Source organism: Balaenoptera musculus, chromosome 3, assembly GCF_009873245.2.
Source record: "Balaenoptera musculus isolate JJ_BM4_2016_0621 chromosome 3, mBalMus1.pri.v3, whole genome shotgun sequence".
Taxonomy (NCBI): domain Eukaryota; kingdom Metazoa; phylum Chordata; class Mammalia; order Artiodactyla; family Balaenopteridae; genus Balaenoptera; species Balaenoptera musculus.
Genome location: NC_045787.1, coordinates 143,737,889 through 143,762,524, shown reverse-complemented (window position 1 = coordinate 143,762,524; position 24,636 = coordinate 143,737,889). Strand labels below are relative to the sequence as shown.

The 24,636-nt window shown below is 40.3% G+C and overlaps 1 long non-coding RNA gene across 1 annotated transcript in view; it reads left to right on the top strand.

Moving 5' to 3' along the window:
- LOC118892919 overlaps positions 1-23,586 on the top strand; it is a 33,843-nt gene extending 10,257 nt beyond the window's left edge. Inside the window, exons 2-3 of the long non-coding RNA XR_005019373.1 lie at positions 20,940-21,033; positions 23,530-23,586. This is a non-coding gene — a long non-coding RNA (uncharacterized LOC118892919). The remainder of the gene's footprint in view (positions 1-20,939; positions 21,034-23,529) is intronic.
- Positions 23,587-24,636: the final 1,050 nt, after the last annotated feature.

The window sequence follows — 24,636 nt, the reverse complement described above, 5'->3', positions numbered from 1 at the left end:
ATCATCTCATTTAATCCTCATAACCATCCTGTGAACTGGGTTTTTGTCTTTACCTTAAATTGATGAGAAAACTAGCTCAGAGAGCTTAAGTGATCTGTGGAAGGTCAAGCAGAGAGCATGTGTCAGACCCACAGACCCATTGATCCAATCTTCCTCTCCTCCATATTGTAGCTGTTGAGTTCCTGCCATGTATCATGCTTTGGATTAGGCATTGGGGCTACAAAGGAACCTTCAATAAGGCCCCTACAGCACTAATTCTGGGGTAGGTGAAGCTGAAATCGACTAGAAGCTTTGGAGTCAGAAACACAGTGGTCTCAGAGGTTGTCACTGGAACACCCAAAAAACAGTGTGCAGAGGGTCATGGTGACCTCAGGAAGAGATACCTAACTTCACTTGGGTGGATTTGGTATAACAACCTGGATCTTGAAGAATAAGTCATGTTCATGAGATAGAGAAGAGGGAAACATAGTCTAGGTGGGGGAAACAGCATAGGAAGAGACAATAATAATGATAAAATACGTAGATTGAAACGTTGTAGAAATTTGAAAAATACACACACACACAAAATCCACGAAGAAAATAAAATTTGCTGAGAAACGTGAGGAATATGGCTGTAGCAAGTGATTCAAAGACCACACAGCAGAAGTGAGGGGATTTGGGAACCAAGGCATCTCCTTTACTAAGCTGTGCATGTTGACGTACAACTTATTGCAGCTGAGAGCCTGAGGGTACAAATGTATCAGTGTCATTGTGAAGTTGACAACTGGACAACCAGACCTTCCCCCGCAACCCCTACCTAAGTCTCCACCTCTCACCCTGCACCCCAGCCCCATTGCTAGATCCCCTTATTTGCTTGACTTTTTCACAGCACTTAACACTGAAATATTATATGAAATTGTTTGCTTCTTTACCAGTTTATTGCCTTTCTTCCCACTAGAAGATAAACTTCAGGAAAGCAGAGATTATGTCCATCTTGTTCTATGCTCCTTCCTTAGTAGGTAGATTACTGTTTGGCATGTGGTATTTGTCAAGTAAATAAGTGAGCACAACAGAAAAAAAGAGCAAGATTCTTCCACTAATGAGAGGTGGGAGCAATGAAGACCTGTTATTGGCCAGGCTCCTGTCACTCACCTGGGACTCATGGTTTCTCCCTAATCACTTTTAAGTGGTTTGGAGTCAAAATCACTTCTATTGCCCTTGAATGACTTGGGGAACATCAGAAGCAATGGTCCTAGACCTGCTATCCAAATGCTTCCTTTTACCACCTTCAGATGCTGGCGGGCAAATTGCTTGCACTTGGTCAACACTTCCCCCTCCTGTGCCCACAGCAGACATTGTAAATCAATCATGGCAATTTTTCTTGTAGCCTTAGAATCCTTGTCAATACCACACTCTAGCAGACGCTGCTAATCGATAGGGGGTGGCATTAGAGATGACACTTTTCATCCTGAGCATGAAAAAAACTAACAGATGTGAGAAGGGAGTAATGTAATTAGATATAAGGAGGAAGGGACAAATCTATATTCTGAGAAAATATTGTGAGCTTTATGTCTTCAGGCTTCCGCAGCAATGACAAATAGAACAGCTTAGGGACTATGTAGCACAGTGATTATGAACATGAACACTGATGTCGAGCTAGCTGGGTTGCAGTCCCTGTTTTACAGTTTTCTATCCATGTAGTTGTGAGCAAGTTACTTAACCTCTCTGAGCCTCAGTGTCATCATCTTTAAAATAGAACTAATAACTCTATCTAACTCATCAGATAGTTGCAGAGGATAACATAAAATAATCCATGAAAAGCACCTAGTCCACTGCCTAGGACACAGTAAGTGATCAATAAATATTAGTTATTGATTGTTTTCAAAATTGACAGATTTATAAGCATAAAATTAACCACGGGCTGGATCTTGAACTCTAGAAATATTTGAGCTGAAATTGGTCCCCTCCCTCTCAGGAATACAGAAGACAAGACCACTTTCCATGCAACTTCAGCAAGTTTTCTATTTCCTTTTTCCGATTTTTATTCATTCATATTTAAACCACCATTATAAAAACATTAAAGTAAATGTTTTAAACAATAGGCACTTCCACAACTCATTTCATTTTTCCCATTCTTTTCCAGCCTTTTCCCAAATGCAGGGTAATTTTTTAAAAAATGGTAATCTAGGTCTTCCTGTTTTTTTTTTTTCATTAATGCTCTGAGCCAGGAGATTTAGTTTTTGGGCCTTTCTCCACCACTTTGTTGCCCCATGCAAGTCACTTGGTCTCTCTCAGGCTTAGTGCTTCCATCTGTCGAATGAGATAATAACAGAAGCATTGCTCACCTCATAGATTTGTTGGATGGAGTAGATGAGAAAATGGATATAAAAATAAGGTTTAAGGAACAGTTGTCTTAACCACCTCAGAGGGGAATTATCTACAGGAGCAAATGAAATGATAAATGTGAAGGAACTTATATAAAATGGTTAAATTATTAAATGAGCGGGGCAGGAGGAAAAGTTGAAATGTGAAACTGAAAGGAAATTAGGAAATAATTCTGTAAATTGTGGAATAGAAGTCCTTTCAAAAATAATAGTAAATCTTATTTAAGTAATTTTCTTTGGTGATTATGGTAAATTGTTGGATTTTCTTGTTTGGTTTTATTTTTTTCTCTTTTCCACAAAACACTTTAGATTCAATGGCAGTTTTTCTTCATAAGTAATACAGTTTCCCCCAAGGTCCTCAAATATTTAGAGAACCTATTAAACAAAACGACCTATATTACACTAGGTGGAAAAGAAAAACTGTCAAACTGAAATCACAGGCAAAAGTAGATAAGCATACAAACTATGTATGAAATCCAGACATCAGCAGTTCCTTCATCTTTCTGGAGCTTCCCCAGAGGAATCCCCTCACAGCAAAGGGTTAGTGAACAATGTTGGATTAACTGAGGACCTCACAGGAGAGATGACAGAGAGAGTTTAACTACAGTGAACAAACTTGAAATCTTCATCAGTCAGGAAAATTGAGGTGATGTTGCAGTAACAAATAATCCCCACATCTCAGGGTCTTAGCACAGCCAAAGTTTATTTCTCACTCACATTGAATGCCCAAAATGGGTTGACAGGGAGATTCTGCTCAGTGTGCTTACTCAGGGAGAAAGACTGATAGAGATTCCATCTTGATATGTGCTTCCATGATCACCTCAGCAAGGGGAAAAAACAATGCCCATAAGTAACACGTGTCTCTTCTCCTCGCTTCTGCACATGTCGCGTTGACTGAAGTCAGTCGCATGTCACACCTGACTTTAAAGGATGTAGGGAAATGTGACTGTGTATGGCTGGGAAGAAAGGCAGAGATGTTTGGTACACAGTAGTAATGACCATCATTACTACTTAGATATTCTTCATCTCTGAGGTCCGTTTATCTCTGTTCTTCCCAAGGAGGGTTGGGGAACAAGGGAAAATAAGGGAAGGGGTGGAGGGAATCTTTTTTTCCCTCCATTTCTTATTTGCGGTATTCAGTTTTCCTGGCTTCTCTTTCTTTCCAGATCATTCCTTGGCCTCTAAATTCCTCAACCTTTTACCATGAGGAGCAATTCCACTGTGGCTTGTAGTGTTATTGCTCTCAAATTTTCATGTCAAATCCATCGCTGGCCTCAGCTAGTAAATAGAACTTTTGTTACCAGATCCCATCTTCTTCAGAAGAAAAACGTATTTTTTTCAAATACATATGTACTGGCAAGTGGATATTTCTCTGAATTTTACATTAGAAAAGTCTTAAGAGGACCAAGCAGTTCAGCTTTGAAGTCAGGAACATGGGATCTGGGGTCAGGCAGTCATGGATGCAAATTTGGCTCCTTCACTGACCAACTGTGTGACTTTAAGGAAATTTCTTAGCTTCTTTAAGCCTCAGTTTCCTAATTTGTAATATGAGGGATAATAATTCCTATTTCTACATAGAGTTGTAATGAAGATCTAATGAGGACAGTACCTGGCACATAGTAAGCCTTCAGTAAATACTGGCTCCTGTTGTAATGCTCATCTCCTCCTACAACCAGGAATCCCTTTCTTTTTTTTTTTAATTTATTTATATTTATTTATTTATTTATTTATTTTTGGCTGCGTTGGGTCTTCGTTGCTGCGTGTGGGCTTTTCTCTAGTTGCAGCGAGTGGGGGCTACTCTTCATTGTGGTGCGCGGGCCTCTCACTGCGGAGGCTTCTCTTGCTGTGGAGCAAGAGCCTAGGCGTACGGGCTTCAGTAGTTGTGGTGCGCAGGCTCAGTAGCTGTGGTTCTAGGGCTCTAGGGTGCAGGTTCAGTAGTTGTGGTGCGCAGGCTCAGTAGTTGTGGCTCGAGGGCTCTAGAGTGCAGGTTCAGTAGTTGTGACGCATGGGTTTAGTTGCTCTGTGGCATGTGGGATCTTCCCAGACCAGGGCTTGAACCCATGTCCCCTGCACTGGCAGGCGGATTCTTAACCACTGTGCCACCAGGGAAGTCCAGGAATCCCTTTCTTAACCTTAAACTTTGTGACTAGCACAGAAAACAGTGGGACCATCACCTCCTTGAATGTGGTGTATTTACCTTTATTAAATCACAATATTAAGATTTCTTTGGTTAAAAGTGTCAGGAAACCAAACTCAAAATGTCTTAAAAGCAAAAAGAAACAAAAAGCCAGCTCATATGACTGAAAGATCAAGGATAGTAGGCTTCAGGCACAGTTGAATCCAGTTGCTTAAATAATTTCATTAGAGGTCTCTCTTTTCTTTATTTTCTTCTTTTTGGTTCTATTATCAGGCTGCTTTCTCCCTCATGGTGATAAAAAGACTGCCAAGCAGCTTCAGGGTCACTTCTTACTTTCCCCATAACCATGCTAAACAGAGAGATTTCCTTTTGCCCAACATTTTAAATAGAAACCTCAGAATTGCCTTTGATTCGTTCTGCTGGGAACCTGATTATGTTTGAAATAATCATTGTGGCCATGGGGATGTGATACACTGATGGGGCAAGCCTGGTATTCTCTATACCAGAACTGGGAGTAGAATCAGCGACACTGGAATCATTTGCACTGAGTGGTGGAGGGGTGTGTATCCAGAGAAAAACAGGTTTCACTTACCAGCAGAAAGGTGAATGGGTATTGGGCAAGGAAAAACAACAGGTAACTTTACACATTTTATGGATACACATCAATTTTGTCCCACTATTGACAAATAGGCAATATCTGTATCGGTGCCCTCCCATTCCTTGCCCACGGCCAACCATGGAAATCAGTCATAACCCCCTTGCCCAGTGAGCTCAGCATGTATGTCAGAATCCTGCTCAACACAGTGTTCCTGGAAGCTGGTACAAATCGACAGCAGTTTCCATGAAAGATGAAACTATTTTCTCTCTCCAGGTTATTTTCAGGTGAACTGTTAAACCATGTTATTCCTTCCTCATACATTCTAGTTGACTTTTTTTAAACTTCATAACATGATGTTTTTACTCATAACGTTCTATCTTGCCAGATTTGGCCTATCGTCCTAATCTGTTGGGATCTTATTCAGTCTTGGTTCTCTCATTCAAGTTTCTGTTATACTTCAAGTTTCATGCCATCCATAAGGGCAAGCCATGTCTGTTTTGATCAATGAAAAATGGAAGGGCCAAGAACTGAGTCCTTGGTATATCTCAAAACGTCACTCTCTAGTTGATTCCAGTTGTGAACAACAAAACTGATTCTGGAATGGGAAAATACCAAGTGCAATATAGTTACACACACATATACATTCAAGTGCTATTACATCTCCATTCTCTTTCTTTCTGTTTTTGATTGACCTGGTAAAATAAACCAGTCATACCTAAATTGATTGAACCTGCAGGGTTCAATCAGGACAAAAAGCAATTCTCTAACAAAGAAGAGAAAGAACTTTGATCTGTCTTAGCTAAGTCCATCATAGCTCCAAAATAAAATACTTTTCTTTTCCCAACATGGCAAGTTGCAGGAAGCACCATGCCCTGGCCCTGGAAAACAATGTGCTTGGGTGAAGCAGAATCAGTTTGGCTTATGTCAACAGTTTGTTTAGCTTGATGTAGGAAGAATTTAGGGGCAAACATGGAGTGGGAGAGCTGTGTCCTGCGTCCCATGGGAATCCAGATCTGCAGGGCGGGAATATAACTCTACATGAGAATACAACCTCCTCCTGGTATTTGGGAATCTGCCTCTTGCGGCTTAACACGGACTCTGTTCTCACACCCCAGCCTGGAAGGTTCAACTGGGATGCCAAGGGACAAGGCCTCCATGGAACATTTGATTCCTATCGTAGAAGTTTAACCAAGAAAGGTCATTGGGTTTTGTTTTTTGTTTTAGTAATGGAAGAGCACACGGAACCAAGGGCTGGGCTGGTTGTTTGTACAATACAGACCCCATCAGTCTTTTTCTTTGGCACCCTGCTGTTTGAAGAGGTCTTCCAGAGTATCATTGCTGGGACTCAAGAAGCCAGAAGCAGAAGTAACATCGCTTCTTGTTAGTTGGGCTTAAAGCATCCCTGTATCCCCCAGCTGATCCTGTAGTCTTGTTTCTTGAGCTAAGACTCTTTCTTACTTTTTCAACAACGTTATGTACCTTCTAGCCCTCTCCCTCATTTCTACCACTGAGATCGTCCTTTCCTACAGTGTGCAGAGGCCTCCAATATTGGAGAAGCTGTCCTAAGCACTTTACATCTATTATAGCTTATATAATATTCACTCGGGCCCTAAGAGAGAAGCAGTATTATGGATTTATTTTGCAAACGAGGACACTGAGGCTCAGAAATACCAAGGTCTGGGTGCACAGGAACAGAAGTGTGAATCTAAGCCAGGCCTTGCCTCAGAGCTAACTGGTACTCAAACGTTCGGCAGCCTTCCCTCCTAGTGGGTAATTCAACCATTGTTGAGTGAGCGCCTACTGTAGCGTGCTGGCCTTGTGGGGATATCATGAGAGATATGCCTCTGTCAAGTCCTTCAAGAAGCTGTCTGTCATCACTTCAAGCACTGATCCAGAGCAAGCAGTGTGTAGCCAATTGGAAATTGTTTCATGGTCAAAAGTAAAGCTCCACCCCTGAGTGGGATCCAGAGACAGCCTTAGATGTGCGTGAATGCTGGTCACCACACACCTCCGAACTCCTCTCCAAAGGCCTGATGATCCTCTATTAGAGATATGGTCCTTCAGCCAAAGATGCCTGTGACAGCACTAGGCACAGGGCCTTGGGGAGGGCCTCTGGTTGCCTGAGTCAAGTCCAGAGATGCAAAGACTGTGTCTACACACTTGACATGATTGAGGGTTTGCAAGTAGGCTTGAAGAAGACACTAGTGAGCCCTGGCTGTTATTTGGGTGGGGCTGGGCAACAGAAAGCCCCTATTAAAAGTATTGCCTCTGAGGAGGGCGGAATGGGAAGTGACTGTTTAATGGGTATAGAGTCTCCTTTGGGGTGATGAAAAAGTTTGCAGCTAGATTGAGCTGATAGTTGTATAGCATGGTGAATGTACTGAATACCACTAAATGTGTACTGTAAAGTGGTTAATTTTATATTATGTGAGTTTCTCCTCTATAAAAATAGTAAGAAAAGTAAAAAAATATTGCCTCTGCCAAGTGCCATAGTGCCTACAGTACTGTTGTTCATGGTAGGGCTAACCATCCTCTACCACCACCTTCCTCCAGCCCCTGTTCCCACCTCGACCCATTAAACAGGACCTTCTGCTTGTCTGAAGCATCGAGGAGGTAGCTTCCAGAACTTGTTTTCTCTCTTATTTTCTCTTCCCTGTGAGAAGAGGTGTGCCTTCCCAGATTGGTGGGGTTAGGGAAGGGAAGTAAATTGTCTCATGTCTTTGTCTTAAGGTTATCCACAGACCTAGTTAGCAGCTCCGGGTTTATAGTGTTACCAGTTTTACTGCACATACACAAAAGGACCTGAGGCCTTTCCAGTGCTGCCCAGAGCCACCTCCTTCCTCACCAGCTGCTCCCTGAGTCACTGCCCATCACCAGGTCAAAGTGTACCTCTCCATCTGTGTTCACGCTCTCGTCTGCAGGAATACATTGGCTTCATTTCTCTGGGAAGAGTTTTTCTATAGGGAACATCTTACCTGCTTTCTCATCTACCTTGAAGTTCTCAGTGTTCAACGACAACCACCAAAAAGTGAAACGAAGCTATTTGTGTAGTAAAAAATGTAGTTACTGATTTCCTTTACATCAGTTTGCATTTTAAATTCAAGTCAAAGGGCCCTTTTCACAGTCAGTCACCAGCTGCTTCAGTTCCATTTGCCCTTCTAGGCTGATAGACACGTGACTGAAGGTTTAGAAGGACAAGTTATCTCATTTTTGTGAAATCTGTCATGTTCAGAAATCTGGAACTTCAAAGGAAAACAAAAGGATCTTTTCATCCCTTTCCTTAGTTTGAGTTGCTTTTTCTTTGGAAGCTAATTTCTAACTGTAATCACAAGAGAAAGGAGGTTTGAGTAATTATGCTGTGAATCTGATCTACAGAGGCAGCCCACTGGGATGCTGTTTTCCTCAGGAGCTATAATTTTGGCCAAAATCATCTGGGAAACTTTCCTCTTCTTCTAATTTATTCTGCCTATGGAGACATTGTTAACCATGCCAAAAATGCTTCACATTTGTATAGCCACTTTAGATTTTTTTCGAAACCCTTTTCACATTAATCATCTCACTTGATCTTTACAAATCTCTTGAGAGGTGGATAGAGAAGGGATTGGGATTCATATATTACAGATGAGGAAAGTGAATCCCAGAGAGGTTAAGCAACTTGCCCAAGGTTACACAGCTTTCAGTCAGAGAGCACCAAGTCTAGAGACCATATTTCCAACCCTCCAGCTTTACGCGTAGAGTGAATCACAGACATGGATTGCTGCCCTGTTGGCCTACCTCAGAAACCCAACTGTAAAAGTTCTAAGAGGTGAAATTCCATCCTCGGACATATTTGGTTCTCCTTCCTCATTAATATCTGACTTGGGCATCACAGTTCTTCTTTTGGAGTTACGTTTATCATGAGGTGACGTGTTGTTCTCTTTGCTGTCTTCCTGATGCTTGCAGAACTCAGAGGGTGGGGGGAGTGATTTGGGTAAATCTTTCTTTGATCTGTTTTAAATGAAATCCTATTTACAAGATACACTTCACTTCTTTTGATGTGCAGCTCACTAATTAGCTCACATCTGAGAGCAGGTTCCCTGGGAGAAAAAAAAAAATTAATTCATTCCATCTCGAAAAGACACAATTCTTGAACTAATTATGGTATCTGAATGATTAATCTTTAAATACACATATGTTCAGGAATTTTACAGTTAGGAGGAATGTGTAATGAGAAAGAAGACAGAAAGCAAAGGGGAACGGAACAAGGTAGAGATTCAAGGCAAAAGTCCTATTGAGGGCCAGGGAGAAAGTTTGGGTATCGTTTATTATTCAGGTGGAATATAATTAATTTGCAAAATGATGCAGTAAGCAATATTTGTTCCAAAACCTTCTCAGGTCTCTAATTTTTTCTTCTTTACCAGCCCCTGGAGGCCAGCATCTTTAAGGTCAATCAAACTACTGTGAACCTGCTATCAGGGAGAAAAAAAAAAGAGAGAGAGAGAGTTATTTAACTTATACTAAATTGTTAATGGCTGATATCACTTTCCATCTAGCTTTACTCCTCCCACAATTATTTACTCTTTAATAAGAAGCTGAAATTGTATCACGATGACTGATCCTCTATTTGTGGATGTTAGGAGATGGCATATATTCCTTTTTGATAGTCAGTGGCTGTCTGATTCATGTCATATCCTGTATACAATAGGGTTGTGAAAAATAATGCTATGATACATTGTGATATCTGCCATGGGCACAGAAATTGGGAGTGGCCATATATAAATCATGTATATACCCTCCTGATTATAGCTCGTAGGAGAAAGCAGTATTATTTAGTGTAGCAGGGAGACTTCTTCACAGTTCATGATATCACATTGTAAAGGGTATCACCTACTCCACTCAACAGGTTGGCTGCCACTATATATTTCCGGTGGGTAAGTGATTTTCTTCACTTTAACATTTATATTGTAAATTCCTTGAGAATAGAAACTATTTCTTTTTGTATTTCAAGGTTATGGCTCTTAGTTGGCCCTAAATAAATATTTGTTGAAAAAAGCACAAAGGAAGTAACAGTGAGTGTGGAAAGAAATGTGCTAGTAAATAAAAGTTGGGTGAGACTGAAGGAAGGGTATAATGTAATAGACCTGTAGTAGTCAGGGTTCTCCAGAAAAACAGAAGCAATAGGATATATATATCCTACTTGACTCATTCAATTATGAAAGCTAAAAAGTCCCAAGATCTGCCACCTGCAAGCTGGAGACTCAGGAAAGCCGATGGTGTAGTTCAGTCCAAATCTAAAGGCCTGAGAACCAGGGCAACTGATGGTGTAAGTCTCAGTCCGAGGGCAGGAGACTGATGTCCCAGCCAACAAGGAACAAATTCTCCCTTCCTCCATCTTTTGTTCTATTCGGATTGGATTGTGCCCACACACATGGGGGAGGGCAATCTGCTTTACTGAGTCCACTGATTTCAAATGCTAATTTCATCTGGAAACACTCTCATAGACACACCCAGATATAATGTTTAGCCAAATATCTAGACATGCCATGCACCAGTCAATTTGACACATAAAATTAACCATCACAAGACCCCTTGGATGAGCTAGTAACTGAAATTAAGCAGGTTTAGCTCCAGTCATCCTGGGAGCCCACACAAAATGAGCAACATATTGAGTTGTAGAATTCTCATTCTATTATTTAAAAACCTATGTGAGTCCATCTGGAGGGACAACATATTTCCTTTCTCTAAGTCCTAGGAGAAATATGTCATGTGGTTTATCCTTATTAAAGACCATTGAGTAATATGAGGGTCAGAGCTTTGAAAAGGGTTTTGTAAATAATTCAGCAATATTTTTTAAATGGAGTGGGATTTTTTTTTTTTTTTTTGGTATCAACTCTCTAAGATGTAGTGGAAATAGCAGTAAACTGTGACCCAGTGAAGATATTTCTGAAATAATATGAAACAAAGTAGTAGTATGGTAGGAGAGTTAGCCTTGGAACTCCCACCAGCCCCACAACCCCAAGGTGGGCTCTAGCCTTCTCTGTGAGCCTTTTCCTTGTGCCTTGCTTTTTTGTTCAGGGCCCTTCTGTGCCCTGGGATGGAACTGAGTCTCTCACTGTGAAGTGGAGGCTGAGTTCATCCTCCTACGCGGAATAACTTCCTCCATCTCAGCCCCATCAAGTAAGCTGAGGCACAGTGTAATGCAAGGAGGAGGAACAGGTGCAGCCCTGCCACTGCCTCACGTGTTCACGGGCCGTTGGGTTAGTCATTTTCTCTTTCTGGGCTTTGCTTTCTCCCTTGGAAAATATAGAGTTGCATTATCAGGACTCTGCAAATTTTTTCTATAAGGATCCAAATAATAAATATTTTAAGCTTTGCAGCCCGTACAGCCCCTTTGCAACAACTCAAATCTTATAGTATGAAAACACTCATACAGACGATATGCAAAGAAATGGCGTAACTGTGTTCCACTGTAACTTTATTGACAAAAACAGATAGTGGGCTGGATCCTGGCCCACAGGCCATAGTTTTCTGACCATTGAATTAGATCATCAAAAGACAGAGCTATGCAACTGCACTAGAATGCAAGCCACAAATACGAGCCATATATGTGATTTTAAATGTTCTGATAGCCACTGTTTTTTAAAGTTCTTTTTTTTAAAGTAAAATTAATATCAATAATATATCTTATTTAACTTAATATATCCAAACATGACCATTTCAGCATATAATCAACATGAAAACTTATCCATGAGATAGTTTCCCTTCTTTTTTTTATACTAGTTCTTCAGAATCTAGGCTGTACTTTACATGCCAGCCCATCTCAGTTGGACTGGCCACATTACAAAGGGCTCAGCAGCCACGTGTGGTTAGAGACTACCATGCTGGACAGCACAGTTCTAAGAGGTTTTTTTCCTGCTCTGTACCTGTTTCCCATATTCTGTCAAAAAACACAAAGCAACAGCCTATTGTTCTGTTTCCTCATCCCTGATAATTTAATATACAAGTCTGCAAAAAATGTGATAATGAATGTCGGTAGGCCAGTGCAGCTTCTGGGTGACTTGATTACTATCTCCACTACAATTAGTAAATAGCTGATAATGTCTTCATGCAGAGCTGCAAGGAGTGCCTCCTCCCACCCACCCTTAGCACCTAATAGGAGAGATGTGTGAACATTCATTCCTGGAGGTGGTGGAGAGTGGAGGTGGGCTGGAGGCTTTGCTTGCAAAAGCCACCACAAGTGAGACATTTCTCTGAAGTCTCAGGTTATACTTTAATGTGCATTCAACTTTGCTTTCTACTCCACAATATAATCTGGTTTAATTTTTAATTTGTATTTCTTAGCAGGTAAAGCAGTCAAACCCCTACCCTGCATAGCCCTCCTCCCTTCCCACCACAAATCTGTGACTAATATTTGTGCTCTGAGAAGACACACCACATTTACCATGGTGCCCTTGGGGATAGGTTTATGTAACAATGTGTTAAACTAGAAGTTTTAACTGAGACCTCAAATGCTACAGTCAGTTGAGGCAGATCATAATGCAGAAATTTTCTTTGGGAATTGGTTAGGTGACTCTTAAATCCCATAGTGAGGGTATAAAAGTGCTGGGAGAGAGGATTTGTGGTGAGCATTTTTTTGGAGAAAGCTGAGCTGCGAGTCTTAACTCTCCTCTTCAGTCCACTTCCCTCTAACCTGAGGCCTTTACCTGGAGCTTGAAAGGTAGCCGGGGGCTTGACGGCACACAGGGACTGAATCTGAAGGGTGAGAGAAGGACTGGTTAGAACCATGGGTAAGCTGAGGAGAGATGGCTGTGCTGGGATCGTCTGGAACTCCCAGAATTTTCCAGAGTCAGGGATCCCTGTGGACCAGACATGGGCCATGAGTGAGGAAAACCAGGTGGGCGGTGGGGAAGATGGAGAAAGAAAGACACTGGTCCCTCTCCCACACCCCCAACCTAGTTGAGGGTGGTGACAAATACGAGTGAATGTCGGAGCTTTGATCTGTTGACCTTCTTAGGACCAAGTAAGACTGCACTCCAGGAGTTAAAGTCATCAGGGCACTTTGTATTGTCTAAGAGTAATCAGAAAAGCACTCCTCCCCCAATAAAAGAAAGAAAATAGAAAAAACATGACTGTGTAATGCAGGAATTAAGATTCTTGGCCTTAGGATACTATAGACTCTTAGATAATATATTTATATTAAGTGACAAACAGGTAATGGAGGAAGTTTCCTGCCCATTGGATTAACTCCAAAGATGGGAATTTCAGGCCCCATTCACCTGGCTGGTCAGGGAGTTATTTGGTGGGGGTGGGGGTGGTTTTTCTGGTTCCTCAAATTATACCAAATTATCACCTATAACAATAATAGTGTCTGTGATGTGTAGCTAGCACTCAGTCTTAGAAAAGCAGGAAGATCCAATCTAGAGGAAGGGATAATCATAATAATAACAGGTAATAATTTACTAAGAGATCAGTCAGTATGTTTTATGCACTGCACTTTTCTTACAACAAAATAATATTTTTATATCTTTTTTTTTTTCTTTTTGGCTGTGTTGGGTCTTTGTTGCTGCATGCAGGCTTTCTCTAGTTGCGTTGAGCAGGGGCTACTCTTCGTTGTGGTGCGCGGGCTTCTCATTGCGGTGGCTTCTATTGTTGTGGAGCACGGGCTCTAGGCACATGGGCTTCAGTAGTTGTGGCGCACAGGCTTAGTTGCTCCACGGCAAATGGGATCTTCCCGGACCAGGGCTTGAACCCGTGTCCCCTGCATTGGCAGGCGGATTCTTAACCTCTGTGCCACCAGGGAGTCCCTTTTATATCATTTCATAGAAGAGGAAAGTGAAACTAAGCAACTTCCTCTAAGTCCCACAGGCAGGAAGGAACAGTGCTGGAATTTGAATGAGGTTTTGTTTACCTTAACCACTACCCCTTGCTGATGCTCTTTCCCAGCCCAACCATGGCCTTGGGGCTTTTACTTTGTTGGCTCTGTTCTCTTCTTCCTTCATCCTCCTCCCTCTCTCCCATGTGATGAGATTTCGTTCTCAGCTAAACACAAGTCCCTCTAATCTCCCCTCACCGGGACACTTGAAATGAACAGACTGGACAACATTGAGCCAGCAAATCTCTGGCTCCAGGGAGTACACCAGGAATCTTAACCCAATCCTGCAAAATGCTGGCCAGGCAAGAAAACAAAGATGGAGAGAAGCAAGTTCTCACTACTTGGTAGAATCAGGTCAGAGTTCTGTTGATGTGGGATTGGGTTAAGGATGAAGAGGGATCTATCTGAGGATTCCAAGAAAATATCACAGTTGGAGCTTGTAGGATAAAAGCAAAAATGCCACCATCTCATTAATTTGTCCGCCCCTGCTGGCTATCCTGAGAAAGCATCTGTTTGGTGTCCCCCACAGTAAAGCGATTTGCCCTTGGAAAATGGTCAGTAGTTTGGCCCTAGTGTCTTCCTTCCTTCTTTCAGGGCAATGCTAGAACACACCCATTCAAAACTGCAGGAGCACCCGACGGCAGTTGCTAGACACTCTCAGAATAGCTGAGCCCCATTAAAATTGTCTATGTGGGCATTGTCTCTTGCTTGCTCTTCCCTGACTCTGCTGAGTTATTTTTCTTAGGCTTCCCATAGTAGAACTGTAAAAGCTAGTTTTCAGACAGCCAATATAATCAACATTTCAGTAGGCCTCATGCTAAAGCAGCACTAGATTCAAATGATATTTTTTGACGGGTAGCATCAGATTTGAGATTTACATGGGACTCTTCCCAGAATGAGCTTCTTGACGTGGGAGGAAGCCAGAGGAGCATTTTTTGCCTGGGTCTTCTTGTGAACTCTGCCCTTGGATGTACATTTGAAAGAAGAGAATAGAAATTCCTGTCTGCAAGGAGCTGATCTGATCCCTGATTAAAATATGTTCAACTCTGAAATTAGTAGAGATCCGTGAAAAGAAGTGAATGATGGCTTGATCCCAAATGCTTTAGCTTCTTGACTGGGAAGGGACAAGACCCAGAGCAGGAAGAGGTAACAATTAATCATTGCTGAAACAGAACCAGGCAAGGAAGATGCAGAGAGATTCATCTGCAAAGTCTTTCATGGATCCACTGATTTTAAAACAAAAAGTTTATTTAGCACCTAGTAGGTTTGACATTGCTTAAAATAAGAAGATGGATGATAACAAAAACAGAAAATAGTTTCTGAGCATATATATATACATCTCAGGCAATTTGGGCTGCTGTAATGAAATACCATAGACAGTGGCTTAAACAGCATTTATTTCTCTTGGTTTTGAAGGCTGGCAATCTGAGATCAGGGTACCAGCATGGTTAGGTTCTTGGTGAAGGCTCTCTTCGGGGTTATATTCTTATATGGCCTTTCCTTGGTGCATGCACAAGATCTCGTGTCTCTCCCTCTTTTTAAAAGAGAGCTCTTGTCTCTTTCTCTCTTTACTAATCCCATGATTCCCATTAAATTAAATGAAATATAAGCTCACAATTTAAAAAATCACCAAAAACACAAGAGATAAGCCACCATGAGGAAAAAGTAATCAAAATCACCAAATTTTATTTTAATTAGATTCCCAAGGACTTCAGATTTTGAAATTACCAAATATAGGTTATAAAATAACTATGTGTAAAATATATTTTAAATGAAATATTTTTATTTGATGAATTAGCTATCAGTGTGACCAAGCCATTATGAAAAAAGTGAACATTTTAGAGATTATAATTATTGCTATTAAGCCTGTGTTAGGGCTAAATAGCATAGTAAGTATAGCTTGAAAGACAATAAGTAAACTTATCTTACAGACGATGGAGCTGAAGAAATTACCTAGAATACACTGTAAAGAGACAAGGAGGGACTTCCCTGGTGGTCCAGTGGTAAAGAATCTGCTTTCCAATGCTGGGCACGCAGGTTCGATCCCTGGTCGGGGAACTAAGATCCCACGTGCCGTGGCGCAACTAAGCCCACGTACCACAACTACTGAGCCCGCAAGCCTTAACGAGAGAGCCCATGTGCTACAAACTACAGAGCCCACGTGCTCTGGAACCTGTGTGCCACAACTATGGAGCCCACGAGCCCTGGAGCCTGTGCTCCACTAGAGAGGGAAAACCCGCACGCCACAACTAGAGAGAAGCCCACACACTGCAACAAAGAGCCTGTGTGCCGCAATGAAGATCCTGTGAGCCACAACTAAGACCTGATGCAGCCAAAAATAAAATAAAAATAAATAAATAAATAAAATGGGACAAGGAGATGGGAAATATAAGTGATTAAGAGAAACGGAAAATAGAAAGAGAAAGTATCATTGCTTGCATTGTCTAACAGAGACCCAGGACAAGAGAATAGAGGAGGGGATTATTCATAGAGATAATGGCTGAGAATTTCCGAGAACTGATAACCAACCTGAGTCTACAGATGCAGGAAGCACAGTGTATAATAAGTAGGATAAATAAAAAGAAACCCATATCTACATGTACTACGGTGAAGCTGAAGAAAAATCAAAGACAAAGAAAAAATCTTAAAAATGGCCAGAGAGAGAAAATATGTGCCCCCCATAAAGACTGATGTTGATTTCTTAATAGTAACAGTGGGTATCAAATCACAGAGGAAAACAGTTTTCAAAGTGCTGAGAGTAAATACTATCAGACTAAAATTTTGTGCTAGTTAAAAACTATCTTTCAAGAATGAGGGATAAACAAAAAATATTTTCAGATAAACTGGGGAAATTTACCTCCAGCACATCCTCATCACAGAACTTCTGTTGTCTTTCAGGGGGGAAGAAAAATGACCCCATTCATAATAAAAACTTTCAGCATATGAGAGATAGAGGGGAATTCCCTTAAGCAATAAAGGATACCTCTCAAAACCCCTACTGCAATCTTATTCTTCGTGGTGATATACTAACATTCTCTTGCAAGTGAGGACCCAGGTGAGGAAGCTGTCACAGGCTGTGTTCCACAGGAAGCAGAACCTGAGAGAGAGATCAGCCTACAAAATGCTTGTTGAAGAGTTCTCCTGAGATCGATATATGTGGAAGGGAGAGGAAGAAAGCTGGCTTAGGCAGAGGGACAAATTGAGCTAGGAAACATTTCTAATGAAGACCTCAACCAAACTCACAGAGTTCTGGAGCCAGGATGGCCCTTTAGAAGTGTACCCAATTGGGACAAAGAGGCTAGGCCTTTATACCATCTTGTCAGTCAGTCATTGGATGAGGGTTGGTCCTAGGAGGAACCGTACCTTGAGTGTGACAGGTTTCTTCAACCAAGGCGATCCCCAGAAAGGACTCACAACTGAGGGCCATTTTCCAGCAGCACTCCCAGCAGCTGTGAAAATGAATCTTTGATTCTCAAAGGGTTGTCTGGATAGTACATTACATCATCCACCACAGTCTACCTATTAACACAGTTTCTATTCAATATTGTCTGGAATTGTTCCAAAGAAGATATACAGATGGCCAATAGGCACATGAAAAAATGTTCAACATCTCTAATTATTAGTGAAAAACAAAACAACAAGATATCATTATCTTACGCCCATGAGAATGGCTATTATCCAAAAGACAAGAAATAGCAAGTGTTGGTGAGGATGTGGAGAAAAAGGACCCCTCATACACTGTTGTTGGGAATGTACATTAGAGCAGCCACTATGGAAAACAGCATTAAGATTCCTCAAAAAATTAAGAATAGAACTACCATATGATTCAGGTATTCCACATCTTGGTATTTCCCTGGAGAATATGAAACACTAATTCGAAAAGATATATGCACCCTTATGTTCATCACAACATTACTTACAATAGCCAAGATATGAAAACAATATAAATGCCCACCAATAGATGAATGGATAAAGAAGATGTGGTATATACATATATAATATAATATTCCTCAGCCATAAATAAGAATAAAATCTTGCTGTTTGCAACAACATGGTTGGACCCAGAGGGTATTATGCTAAGTGAAATAAGTCAGATGGAAAATGACAAATACCATATGATTTCATTTATATATAAATTATAAAAAATAAACCAACCAAAAATAAATAAATAGATAAACAAACCAAACCAAACAGAAACAAACACATAGATACAGAGAACAGAGTAGTTGTTACCAGTGGGGAAGGGCGGCGGAGGGCAAAATGGGTAAAAGGGGTCAACTGCGTGCTGATGGGTGAAAACTAAATTTTTGGTGGTGCACACGCTGTAGTGTATACAGAAGTTGAAATATAATGTTTTACACATGAAACTTATATATTCTATACATCTAAGCAAAGCCGTAAGACATGAAGAAAACAGAGTTATAGGAAGATAATAACAAGTAAATAAGAAAGTGGCCGGACATGAGATTAAAATGTAAAAATCAATTGCATTCCTAAACACCAGCCAAAACAGAGAATTCTTACATCAGGTGGTAGGTTCATGGACTTTTTTTTTATAATTATGCTTTACAAGTTGCACATATATTACAAGTACTCTTTTTTGTATGTGTCAAACATTTTGAAATTTAAAAAATCTTTTTAAAGAAAGAAAATCCTGCATCATGAGAGATACTGGATAAGTGCTACAGTGGAAAGACTGGAAAGAGCTTCATGGAGAAGGTGGATGAGAACCTGGCCTTGAATTACAAATAGGATTTGAAGAACAATGAAACTAATCTGAGTAGCAAGTGACTGAAGGGGAGGTAGAGTCCCTCCTACCACCCAGTGTAGTGACAAGGCAGTACTTAAAACTTTCTTAGGGCAAATGTGCAACCTTTTCCAGAATGAGAGAAACCTGCCCTTGTTTCTGCCTGTGGGGGCTTTATGAAGCGCTGGCCGGAGGTGCAAAAGGAGGAACAATGGAGAGGCTGCCCAGGATGACAGTATTAATACATTACACCTGGGCCCAAGTTCCGGTACCAAGAGAAATTCTAAACTTCTAGAATTTGACCAGAACAAAGCTTCTAACTGCTGCTATATACAGCATGACCACAAGGCCAATTCTTTGGGAATATTCTGGTGTTGCATAGATACAAGTTTAGTGAGTGGACAGCTAATGTTTTTGCCTGCTTGGTGATACCCATCCACTTTTCTTCAAGACACCGTACCTGAAGTTTGCTTAGGAGAATATCCCCTCCGAATTTTTAGCCCCTGCAATTTGGAAGCGTTTTTCTCCCATTACCTCCAGGGATGCACAGTTGACCCAGGTCTGGACAATCAAGTCATTTCTTTTCAGTTGGCGATAGTGATGCTTCAGAGGTAGGGACTCTGGAAGCCACGCCAAAAAGACACAATCCCAGGTTTTTACTAGGACCAAGGAGAGAGAGAATCATTTCTCCTATTGGGGTTGCTGAAGGCATAGGATCTAGGTCTGGTGCTGATGGTGGCCATCTTGCCACCATGAAGGGACAGATTGCCTAAGAATAGAGTGAAAGCAGAGCCAATAGATGAAGAAGAACAGTTTCCTGATACTGAACATTCTGTTATTTACACTGAACGAGACTTGACTAATGCACCTGAGGTGGTTTGAGAAAGTTCTTCAGTGTTGAATTGGGAGAGTCAGTGTGGTGTGATGGAAGAAGTCAGAGAGACCTGACTCAGATTTCCCTCTATAACAAAAACACTATAGCACCCTAGAAAAATTCATTAACACCCTGTGCCTAAATTTCCTCCTCTGTAAAATGGAGATTAATGATGGTACATATCTCCTAGGTTGTCAAGATTAAATGTGATAATGCAGCGCTTGACACACAGAAAGCACACAATAAATATTATGTATTATTCTTCCTATTAGCATTCTTACATACTGACTTTTCTACCCTCTGCTGCTCTGCCATTTGCCTTACTTTTCTTCATATAAAATTATTTCAGATCTACAAGCAGGGAGAGAGAGAGAGAGAGATTGAGATGATTGATCTAGTTTCCAGGACAAATACAAGCAATTTAAGGCTGAAACCAGACGAGAAAATGTAGTTTCTTGCCAAGGAAGATGCTAGCATTGACTGCTTAACAGGTGACAGCCCTGTGGGTTTTCTTTGACTCTGTCAGTCAAGCTTCACTTGAGCTTAATCTGATTGTTACGACTCCAGAGAACTTGTCTGGGAGTCGGGGAGGGTTAATAAACCATACTTCATGGCCCCTGCAGTTGTGTGGACACCTAACACTTGTCATGTTGGATGTGTCCAGATACAATCCAGGTTGCCTAAATGCTACCATGTCATGGAGAAGCTGAGCTTTGGGATAGCAGTGTCACATAAATGCTCCTATTTTCCAAAAGAGATGAGAACTTCTAGAATCCCCACAACACAGAATGCTTGAATGGAGAGGACTAGGCAATTCTCCATTTACAAATCAGAGGCCAAAGTAAGGAACTTGCCCAAGGTCCCTTATTTAGTTGAAATTACAACCCTGTTTGTAGTACTTTTCTTTGCCAGAATAAGGAGGAAATTTGAGCCCAGGATGGCAAATAGATCTCAGCTGACATTCCAACTCCAAACAGTTGTTGGCGTTTGGAGCAGCACTGTGTTGTGAAAGATTCCCAGTCTGGCTTTAGGAGAAAATAGTACTGTAATCAATTAGCAGTGTCTGCCATGGACAACAGGCAGAGGAAGTTTGCTGACCTTGAAGACTGGGCCAACAGGTAGTTGCAGCAGGGGTAGGGGTGGGAAGGTCCAGTGTTAAGTTGGACCTATTGTACTTTCTCTCCTTCTTCCTAGACAGGCCCTGTATTTCTGTTTATTCCATGGTGTATTTGATTTTGCACATGGTCAGAATGACTGTGAATCATCACTCCAGATTACTCCCCATCCTACCTGTGATAAGAAGATAAGCTGCAAAGTCAGGTCCTGGGCTAGCCAGATAACATCTTTGTGTTTGTTTTTCCTCTTCCAGAGGGGTGATCACCTGGTCAAACAGATATCTCTCCAGTGCACGAGACCAGACTGCTGCAGAAGTCTATTGTTGCCTTTTCTTTGACTTCTTTGAGGTAAAGATATCATAGATTCTAGAACATAAGAGAGGCTTCTGGGATCATCTGGTGAAATCAGATTTTACAGATGAGGAAACTGAGGCCCAAAGGAGGGAAATGGCTTGTCCAAAGTTACAGAGGGAAAAGCAGGCTGCCAGTCTTTCCACAGCGCCGTCCGTATTCATTTGCTTTATTCTTTCTCCAACCTTATCTCCCCAGTTATGGTCATCAAATTTCCCACATGGGAATCTTTTGAAAAATAACAAATAAATTAATGGCATGTGACATACTGCAACTTTAGCAGAGAAGAAGCAACATAAATACAAAGTGACCATGACTAGCTTATATTTCAAAGGCAAGCAGCAGAAAGTGACAGAAGACTTGAAATGGTGGTGATAGTATTATTCTACTAAGGAGTGTGTCCCATTTCCTAAGTCACATCAGAAATTTTTTCTAAGACAGAATGTAAAACATTCCTTTATTTGTAATATCTGCTAAAGACAATATATGAATATATTAATAATTGTACATTTTGGTAATTTTGAAAGTTTTGATAGTTTTGCATTTGAACAAAAAATGAGCCCCTGCTCTGTGCCAAGAATGTTGCTGAGTGTTAGGAAGACAGAGATGAATAAAGCACAGTCCCAGATTTGCAAAGCTCATGGTCTGGTTGGGAAGACAAGTGGACCAAAAAAAAAAAGTACAGTGCAATATGAAGGAAATTATAAATGTGTTCAGAGGGTAAAATAATGGCACAGAGGAGGGACAGATTAACTTTGGGAGGCAGCAGGAAGTTTTTACAGAGACAACATCTGAGCTAGGCTTTGAAGGATAAACAGGAGTTCTTTAGTAGCTCTTGTGCACTGATCCACTCAATAAACTTAATAGCTCAGGGCATGCCAATTACTGTGTTCGGCATTGGAGGGTGAGATACGTAAGAGAGAGTCCCTGGCCTCTCAGAACTCATAGACTAGACAAGAGGTAAATATATAAACAAAGAATTACATTGCAATATGTTGAGAGCAAGAGTCATTGAGAGAACCCAAGAGGGTCATAAGGAAAGGCCATGTTGAGGAAAGGACTCAGGGGGTGTTTTCTCTCTATGTTTGTAATGCTCCTTTTCAGCACGTACTTATGGGTCATCATGACAGCAATGCAATATCCACAGGAAAATAACTATTTATAAGATAATTAATGAGAAGATAAGGAAACTGAAAAAGTGATAGAAACCTAGCTAACAACATCCATTTAACAAAAAAAATTTTAAGCCTCTACCATGTGCTAAAGCACCATACTAATTTGTGGGCATACAAGAGAGAGAAATACCAGGTGGGCATAAAATCAAGGGGTTAATGGCATGGGTGATGGAGTCAGCCTGCCTGGGTTCAAATCCCAGTTTCCCAACCTGTTAGCTATGAGATTTTTGGACTAGTTGTTGAACCTCTCCGTACTTTAGTTTCCTCATCTGCAAAAAGTGGATGACAAAATAACTCTGGTTATTGTGTTATTAAAAACAATAAAGCAGGCAAAGGGCTCAACTTAGTGCTGGACACATGGTAAGTGTTCAATAAAAGTGTTACCATGAAGAAGATGATGAGGAGGAGGATGATAAACAGATGCTGAATATGAAGAGCATTGTGATGAATTTGGACTTCCTCTTCAACTACCAAAGCCAATAAAAGGTTTTAATCAAAGAAGTGACATGATCAGGTTAAATTTTAAAAATATTTTTATTAAATAAATTTAAAATATACACAAAAGCAGAGAGCATACTTTAATATACTCTCATATACATACCACTTAGATTCCATAAATATCTAGATTTTGCCACATTTGCCTCATCTATCAATTTTTTCTCTGCTTAAGAATTTTAAAGTATTATAAAACAATCACAGACATAACTGAATCTTTACATGCCTATGAATGCATCTTGTAAAAATATGGATATTTTCTTAACAAGACTACCATGGCATTATCATTCTTACCATTACTGATCCCTTGGTGTTATCTAACACTCACTCTATATTCAGATTTCTATAGTTGTCTCAAATGTCTTCTTAGTTGGTTGAAATCAGGACCTAAAAAATGCCTACATATTACATTCAATTTTAAGCCTCTTGGTCTTTTTAATCCTTTTTTTTTCATACCACAGGTTTTCTGAAAAGAATTAGATTTGTCTTTTTGCTTATTTATGGTGTCATTTAACTTGTTCCTCTATACCACAGTTTTCCTATAAATTGGAAGGTAACTCTAAAATTTTGATTAGATTTGGGTTCAGCAGATTTTGGCAGGAATATTTCATAGTAGTGTGCCAATTATAAGCACTTTTCACCAAAAATGTTCAGGTCTCCATCCCGGTGTATGGTAGAATAGCACTTCCTTGCCACATTAAAATTAACTATGATCATGTGACTTGTTTTGGTTAATTAAATGAGTGGAAGCAAAACGTGTATGTTCCTGGGAAGAGCTCTAAGAGCCAGTATATGATTTGCCTTTTTTCTTTTCCTCTGCCAGTGTGATCATGGGAGGGCATGTTGAGATGCTCTTCTATCAGCCTGGGCCCTGATTAGGTAAGTAATCACTGAAATTTAGGTATATTTGTTATTGCAGCATAATCTTGTCCATTTTGACTAACATATTGCATCAGATCATAAGGTGCATAATGTCTAGTTGTCCCACTTGTAGTAATTGGTTGGTATATTCATGCTTTTCAAGCATACATGGAACATTCTCCAGAATAGATCATATACTAGGCCATAAAATGTCTCAATAAATTTAAAATAATTGAAATAACAGGAAGTATGTTCTCCAACCACAACAGAATTAAATTAGAAATCAACAGTGGAAGGAAATTTGAGAAACCACGAATGTTTGGAAATTAAACAACACATTTCTAAATAATTCATGGATCAAAGAAGAAACCACAAGGGAAATTTGAATTGATTTAAAATGAAAGCAAAATATATCAAAATTTATGGGATGCAACTAAAGCAGTGCTAAGAGGGAAATATATAGCTTTAAATACCTATGTTAAACAAAAATAATCTCAAATCAGTAACCAAATCTTCCACCTTAAGAATCTAGAAAGTGAAGAGCAAAGTAAACACAAAGTAAGGAGAAGAAAGTAAATAATAAAGATTAGAGGGCAAGTCAATGAAATACACAACAAAAAGTTAAGGAAATCAATGAAATCATAAGTTGAATGTCTGAAAAGATCATCAAAATTGACCAAACCTTTAGCTAGAGTAAGGAAAAGACACATATCATCAAATCAGGAATGAAATAGAGGATATCACCATTAACTCTACAGAAATTAAAAAGATAAGGGAAAACCATGAATAGCTTTATACCAAAAAATAGACCAAATGAAAAAATTTTAAATTCTTAGAAAGACACAAATTACCAAAACTGACCCAAGAAGAAATAAAAAATCTGAATAGATCCATAACAAGTAAAGAAATTGAATTAGTAATTAAAAATCTTCCTGGAAAATAAGCCTAAGCCTAGGTGGCTTCATTGGTGAATCCTATCAAACATTTAAAGATATAATAGCAATCCTTCACAAATTCTTCCAGAACATACTGGAGGAAGGAACACTTCCCAACTCACTTTATGAAACCA